We start from the raw sequence: 7,738 nt of genomic DNA, 5'->3' as shown, positions 1-7,738 counted from the left end.
GGCACCGGCCCGACGCCGCGGGGAGGGCGGGCAGGCGGGAGGGAGGCGGGGAGCTGCCGACGGGGCCGGGCTGCGGACCCCGCCTCCCCAGCCGCGCTAGCGGAAAGAGGGGGGCTCGGGCTCTGTCTCCGGGCGCGCCCTGACGGCAGCCAGCGCGCGGAGACCCGGCGTGGGTGAGAGCCGGCTGGAGAGGTGGCGGGAGCCTGTGACTTCTCGCTGCTCGCCCGCACCTGTTTCGGGACTACATTTCCCGGCGTGCCCAGCGGCCGGCAGCTTTGAGCATGCGCGCTGTGGCGGCCTACAAGGATGGCTGCGGTGGGAGGGCGGCGGGGCTCGGGGAAGCTGGGCGGGGCCGCGGGCAGAGTGCAGGGGTGGGCAGTCTTCAAGGCAGAAGTGCACCTTGGCGCCTGCTGGTGTAAAGTTAGTGTGTGCGGGGCCTCTCCCGCAGCCTGGGTTGTGGGCTTTGGTTCTCCACCCTCCATAAGTCATCCTGCTGAAGGAGAAGACCCGTTGATGTGGCTGTTCTCAGGGTAACGTGCCTTCCACGCTTTTGCTTCTCTCAGCGTACCCTGGGCTGTATCTACGCACCTTGCACCCTTGGTGTCCCTCTGGCCTCCCGGGCAGACCTCTGGGGTTCTGTTGGGGAGAGTCCTGGAAACGAAAGCTGCCTCCTTTTTCCTTCAGATCCCGGGGAAAGGGGCCTCGGAGCCACAGGCCTCCTCTGATCCGGTCAGTTAGTAGACTTTCCCGCCCCTTCCGCCCGCTGCTGCTGCTGCTGCTGCTGCTGCTGTTGCTGCTGTTGCTGCTGCTGCTGTTCCTCAAGCCCTGAGAGTCCCGCTTTCTGATGAGGGCTGATGTTGACAGAACTGAGTTAGAGGAAACAGCTGGCTTTCCACAGTTGGGCAAATTGCATTGGATGTCTTAAGTTCAAGTCATTGTACTTAATGGATTTTTTTGTTGCTGTTGTCTTGTTCAATACGAGCTGTTCTCCGATAGACGTGATGTGTAAAAATCCTGGAGAACACTCTTTAGGGTGCTAATTCAGAGTCCCCAAATGATAATAATTTAGGCTTTATTTTATTTTGGTTTTTGTTGAGGCAGGGTTTCTCTTCTTGTAGCCCCTTCTACTTTCAGCCCAGGCTGTCCTCGAACTGAAGACAATCCTGTGATGCCCTCCTGACCTTGTGTTAGAGACTGTCTGCAAAGCCTGGGTTGAATAGGGCAGTTGAGTACTTGATGCTGTTGAATTCTAGTCTTCCTTCCTTTTTTTTCTCTTGCCTTGAGGATGGAAGGCCGGGACACTCACCTCTTTATTACAGCGCTCTGCTATAGACTGACATGGCAGCCCTGTGTGAGTTAAGCACATCATTGTTGAACTCTGCTCACGGCGTTAGAGATATCAAACGGGGAGAAAATTTATCCTTTTAGAGCTTAAATTTTAGTGGGAAGAGGAATGCAAAACGCCAAGTGTAGCACGAGAAAGGAGGAATGAAAGAGGAATGAAGGCCAGTGTGTGCTGGGAGCTGTAGTTTCCCAATAGGTCCTCCCCATGAAGGAAGTGAGGAAAAGAAAAGTGCAAACCCAACGGAAGGAGGCCGCTTATAGTTAAGAGCAACCTAGACGGGCCATTAAGGCAGAGCAAATGAGACTGCTGGTTGAGACCAGAGAGACTGTATTTGTTGAGGCATTTGGTACATCATGCTGAAGAGTTGGCAAGCTATTGGAGACCCGTCAGGAAAACAACTTTATTAGAATAATCCTTAAAGTCATGCGATGCTGCACACCTTCAATCCCAGCACTCAGGGAGGCAGAGGCAGGCAGATCTCTGTGAGTTCGAGGCCCGCTGATCTTCAGAGCGAGTTCCAGGACAGCCAGAGCTATACAGTGATACCCTGTTTCGAACAATAAAAGGAATAATTGTAACACACGCACGCACACACACTATATATATATAAATTATATATATATATTTATATATATATAAATTTGGGAGTTTAATAATGTAAATACAATTCAGTGATATTAACTACATTCTTCATGTGCAGATATCACCAGTATCTACTTCTAAAATATATTTTTTGTTTTTGTTGCTTTGGGTTCTTGTTTGTTTTTGGATGCTAAATGTCTTTTACTGAGCCACACCCTAGCCCTATTCCCAGTACTTTCTCTTCATCCTAAGCAGAAACTCTTTAACCACGGAGCAATAACTCCATTGCCTCCTCTTCCCAGGCCCCAGGAATTTGCAGCATATCTTTTATGAATCCACCCATTTCAGATAGTTCATGTAAATAGGACCATAAATATTTGTCCTTTTGTTTCTGACAGATGAGGCTCAACGTGTTTTCAGTGTCTCTCTGCTGTGGTGTATAGCTGGGCTTAATTCCCATTTTAAGGGTGAATTCTATTTCATTATGTATGTGGACCATACCTGCTTATCCTTTAAACTACTGATAGATAGGTTGTTTCCTCTTTTTATTGTGAATACTGCGGCTCTAAATGGTGTGTGCATATGCCTGTATATGGGAATGGACTTTCTGCACTATATGATAAGACCAGAGGTTGATGTTGGTTCTGATCCTCAATCACTTTTCACCCTAATTTTTGAGACAGGGTCTTACACTGTGCCTGGGGCTCACTAATTCAGCTAGCCTGGTTAGGTAGCACTCGCTTGGAGCCCTGGGTGGGCCCTGCCTCCCCTGCATCAGGTTCACACATGGGCACTCCCTTGTCTGATTTCTTATTTATTTATTTATTTATTTATAAAATGCATAACTTATAACAAAGTTAGAAAAATAATGAAAGCTATCATAGTTGGATGTGTTCAGGCTGTAGAGGACCAAAGTTATTTTTTTTATGTGGGTGCTCATGCTCTGACTAAAGCATTGACTGAAGTCTTGCCCCAGCCCCTTGGTTCTTTTTGAGACAGGGTCTTACTTGCCTTGGAACTAACTCACTATGTAACCCAAGTTGGCCTTGACTAGTGACCTTTACCCTACCTCAGCCTCCCCAGTGTCCAGATTACAGGAATAAAGTGGCATTTTGGGCAGGAAATGTACTATTAAGATGGAAGTTGAAGGCCAGAGCGAGATTGGGACTAATTAAAAGTTCGCCAACAAGGCTTTCTTTCCATCTCCGCTGTCTTCTGTGTGCTGGTTTTACCTTCTGGCTTTTACCCCATGCAGGCTTCATTCGTGGCAGCAAAGTGGTTGTAGAAGGTCTCAGTGTTACATTTTCAAATAGAAGCATCACGGTAGGTCATTTTCTTAAAAGAGCAAGACTTCTTGTTAGAAATTGTCCTAGAAATCTCCAAAACTCTTCTTGTGTCTGTTTGGACTTGAATCGTGTATTTTGTTCTTAAACCAAATGCAGGCTATGGCTTTGGTCTCAGGCCTGAGTTTCCGAGGCACTGTGCAAGGGGAATGAGGATCACCTTTTGGCCAACTGGGTCCCCTACAGGGCCTGGCTTAGTAGGTAACTGTTCATTATCTGAATTAAATTTATTGGTGTGATAAAGAGAGTCTAGTGCAGAGTGGATGCTGTCTAGGCAACTATGAATGTCCTCTTAAAAATGAGACCCATAAAATTTCATCTCAGGCTTTGTGAAGTAAGAGTAATAAATATAAGAAGAAAAGTAGACACCTAAGCAAGTTTTAAATGGACTGACTTGAAAACTTTCTCTGCTGTTTCCCAGTTTATAATGATGGATTTTAGCTGACTTGCTAAAGCTACTCACAGAACAGAGGAAATTCATTAAAAATAATGAATTATTTAGTTGGACGGTGAAATTCAGTTATAAAGTGTTTCCCTGTGCCATGGATTCAGTTCAGGTCAAGACATCTTCCTGGTTTATGGGCAGTGCAGCTCCATAGCATTATACAGGAGAGAGAGGGGGAAGAAGAGGGGGAGGGAGAGGAAAGGAAGAGAGTGAGGTGGAGGGCGAGGTGAGTAGGGAGAACAGAGGAGAGGAGAATCCTTTTCCTTTTTCTTTGCTGCTAGCCCTGTAATTTCATTGTCTTGTAATTGATTGACTTACATTCGTACCTTATTTTAGTTGGCCCTTATTAATGCAAACCCATGTCTTATATAATATTTGACAGTTAGGAAATAGGCATCTCCAAAAACATCCTATTAGTACTCAGATTGCTTTGACTACCATGGTTGAGTGCCAATAGGTAATTTTATTTAGATTTTCTTTTCTTTTTTTAATTTGGACTCTTTGGAGGGAAATTGAGACTAACAAAACCTATGATAGGTTAGTGAAAGTCTTAATATCTATTTAATTAAGGAACCTAATGAGAACTTTATTATAAATTTCTTGGTTGCTCTGTTTTCCTCACTCCTGTCTCATTCTTATTTATATATCTTTAAAATAATCAGTAGGTATGTATATATAAACATGTATATGCATACTAGTTGCTAGTAAGTGTAGCCAATGTGTACAGTCTCATTTTTTCTGAATATATGTAAATATAACAGATTAAAAGAAATCAAGATCAGATTTTTTTGTTTTTATTTATTTATTTTGTTTTTTATTTTATTTTTTAAATCAGCATATAATGCATTTGAATAAAGAGTTTTTGTGGTTCTCTTGCCTTTTGTCTTTTCAGTCCTTCTTTCTGTTTCTCGCCTCCAGACTCCTCCCTCCTCCCTCTCCATTCCCTCTTCTGTCTCCTTTCCATCCTTCCTCATTGCCTACTATTACCCTCCCATGGTTTCCTTTCTAGATTTTTAGATTTGCCCACATTAATCCCTGTTTAGAGATGTTCGTGTGTGTATCATAGGCTAGCATCTCTGTGTGAGCGAGAGCATGTGGCTTTTTTTCTTTTGTTTATGTTATCTCACTTAATATTATATTCCCCAGGTCCATTTATTTTTCCCGCAAATATCATTTTTCCTCACTAAACTCAAATGTGAAAAGGTGTTAACTTTAAAATGCACATTTTTGTTTGTGCCTGCACATGAATGTGGTCTGGTCACCAGGCTCCCGGGATCCTGCTGTCAATACTGCTCCAGTACTGACTGCCACAGTGCCGGCTTTCTTTTGTCTTTTTGGTGTAGTGCCGGCGGTGCAGACTCTATCTTCATGCTTACCTACCACGCACTTCAGCTCCGGAAACTGGTTTTATTGGAAGTTGCTTTGCAGTAAAAATAAGATAATTGTGTCACTGAAATCCAAATTGTCTAACCAAGATTAGAAGCCATGATAACCAAACTGCATTGCTGAAGCCTTTCAGTTGCTCTTGTTTATAAGTTTTCTGTGTTAGATTACTCTATTACTTACCCCCTTTTATCAACCTAGTAGTCATTGGATTTGTTGTGTGTGTTCCTTTCTGTTTACATGAGCAGTTGGATGAGAATAAAGCAATGGTTTTTGGATTGTAGTCGGAAGCTTCCTACGTAGAGTTTGTGTGTAGTTGCAGAGAAAGAGAATATATTCATATTAAAATTCAGTACTCTGACTCAGGACTAATGGATAAAAAAAAGGAAGTATTGGGCAAATTAGTTTCATTTTTTTCTTTGAATCATCATTTAAGAAACTAATCAATGTCTAAGCACTTTTGAGATTTAAGTGTTGAGAAAAATATATTCCTTGTTTATTTTGTCTGGGTTTGATATCTCTATCTGTATCCATATTGTTTTTGTCTTTTTTACTAGCATATATTAATTGTGCATAATGGTAGGTTTCAATACCTGTTAGCTGTATATTAATACATGCACTCCACACACGTGTTATGATGTATTTTGGTCATATAGCACCATTGCCTTTTATTGTCATCCTTGTACTGGTCTTCCTCATCCCGAATAGCCCTTCTATTTCATGTCACTTTTTCTCTTCTAGATTCTGCACATGAGAGAAATACACAATATTTGTCTTCTCTGATCTTAGTGCTATATGATATGATTTTGTTGTTTTTTTTTGTGATTGAATTATACTACGTTATGTGTATATGGACCACTGTGCTAGTTAGTTTTCTGTTACTTGTTTTGCTACCGGGTCTCACTATTTAACCCTTGGCTGACTGACTCAGAATCACTTCATAGACCAGGCTGACCTTGAACTCATAGAGATCTACCTGCCTCTGCCTCCCAAGTGCTGTAATTAAAGGTATAAAGCTGTAGCCATCTGGGAAGAGGAAACCTTAGTTGAGGAATTGTTCCTATCAGATTGGCCTATGGGCAAGTCTGTGGAACATTTTTAAATTAATGATTGATATGGGAAGGCCCAGTTCACTGAGTAGTGCCCCTCCTGGTCAGGTGGTCTTCTGGTGTTCTCAGAAAGCAAGCTGAGCAAGTCAGAAGGAGCAAGGCAGTAGGCAGCCTTCCTCAAGGTCTCTCCTTTGGTTCCTGTCTTGAGGGTCCCGCCTTGGCTTCTCTTGATAATGACCTGTAACCTATAAGGCAAACATACCCTTTCCCCCTCCAGGTTGCTTTTGCTCAGTGTTTTTCCACAGCCACAGAGAAGCAAACTAGGATCACCACATGTTCTTTATCCATTTATTTGTTTATGAATATCTAGGCTGATTCCATAACATGACTGTTGTGAATATTGTTATGATACATGTAAGTGTATAGTCTATTACATGTGGACTCTCGTTCCTTCAAGTATGTTTTAGGAGTGGTAGGGCTAGACCATATATTAGTTCTATTTTTAGGATTTTTTTTGGAGAGGGGGAACCCTGAACCAGTTTCCATAATAGCTGCACTAATTTACATTCTCCCTAATTTCAGCGACATACTGTTCATTCAAAAAATATTATTCAATATCCACATGCTTGTATAGTTTCTGTAGTTAGTTTTGCTATTGAGTTGTAGTTTTCTTCCATTTTCTGAGTTATTTCAGTTGTTTTGTTATTTATTCAAATTTGGAGTCTGTCTTGGGGTTTCTATTGCTGTGAAGAGACACCAGGACCATGGAAACTCTTATCAAGGAAAACATTTAATTCAGGTGACTCATTTATAGTTCAGAGGTTTAGTCCATTATTATGGTGGGAAGCTAGGTAGGATGTAGGCAGACATGGTGCTAGAGAAGCTGAGAGTTCTTACATCTTGACTCACAGGCAACAGGAAATTGTCTGAGACATTGGGTGTGGCTTGAGCATTTATGAGACCTCAAAGGCTACCTCCATAGTGACATACTTCCTCCAACAAGGCCTTACCCATTCCAAGAAAACCACACCTCCTAATAATGCCTTTCCCTTTTGGAGCCATTTTCTTTCAAACTACCACAGAGTCTAAAATGTGATTTATTTTGAAGGTAGCTCATTAGACTGTTGAGTGAAATGTTTATTCTTTAGCTGTTGTATCTATGGAAGTCTGTTCATTTGATTTGTGTCTCAGTTTCTTTGAAATTTCTTTGCTGATATTTTGGTCTGAATTATCTATCTTTTGATGAGAGTGGGGTATTAAAGTTATGCAGTCTGGATCTAGATGTGCTTATCCCATTATATCCAGTTGTGTGTATATGTGTGTTTTTGTGAGATTGGGCATATTAATGCTTTATACACACACACACATATACACACACACATATACACATTTAGAATCATTCTGTCTTCTTGGTGGGCTTCCTTCTATATTACTATGTAGTGACCTTTATGCCTTTTAATTTTGACTCAAAGTCTGCTTTGTCATATGTGAGCATAGCTGTTTCTGTTTGATTTAATTTTGGTTTCTATTTGCTTAGAATATTGTTTCTCCATCCTTGCTCTTATTTAAGTCTATGTATGTATTTGCTAGT

At 42.0% G+C, this 7,738-nt stretch overlaps 1 protein-coding gene across 3 annotated transcripts in view; it reads left to right on the top strand.

The window, feature by feature from the left end:
- Positions 1-370: 370 nt before the first annotated feature.
- Wrn (Werner syndrome RecQ like helicase) overlaps positions 371-7,738 on the top strand; it is a 96,015-nt gene continuing 88,647 nt past the window's right edge. For 2 of the 3 annotated variants that reach the window (XM_026786927.1, XM_005362508.3), the window contains exon 1: positions 371-530. The gene's annotated coding sequence lies outside the window, so the exon portion shown is untranslated. Of the gene's footprint in view, positions 531-2,814; positions 3,251-3,369; positions 3,472-7,738 lie in introns of those variants that run through there. The other variant, XM_026786926.1, reaches the window with a different exon arrangement.

Source organism: Microtus ochrogaster, linkage group LG7_11 (assembly GCF_000317375.1).
Source record: "Microtus ochrogaster isolate Prairie Vole_2 linkage group LG7_11, MicOch1.0, whole genome shotgun sequence".
Taxonomy (NCBI): Eukaryota; Metazoa; Chordata; class Mammalia; order Rodentia; family Cricetidae; genus Microtus; species Microtus ochrogaster.
The sequence above is the reverse complement of the archived record's forward strand: the minus strand, read 5'-3'. Positions and strand labels throughout refer to the sequence as shown.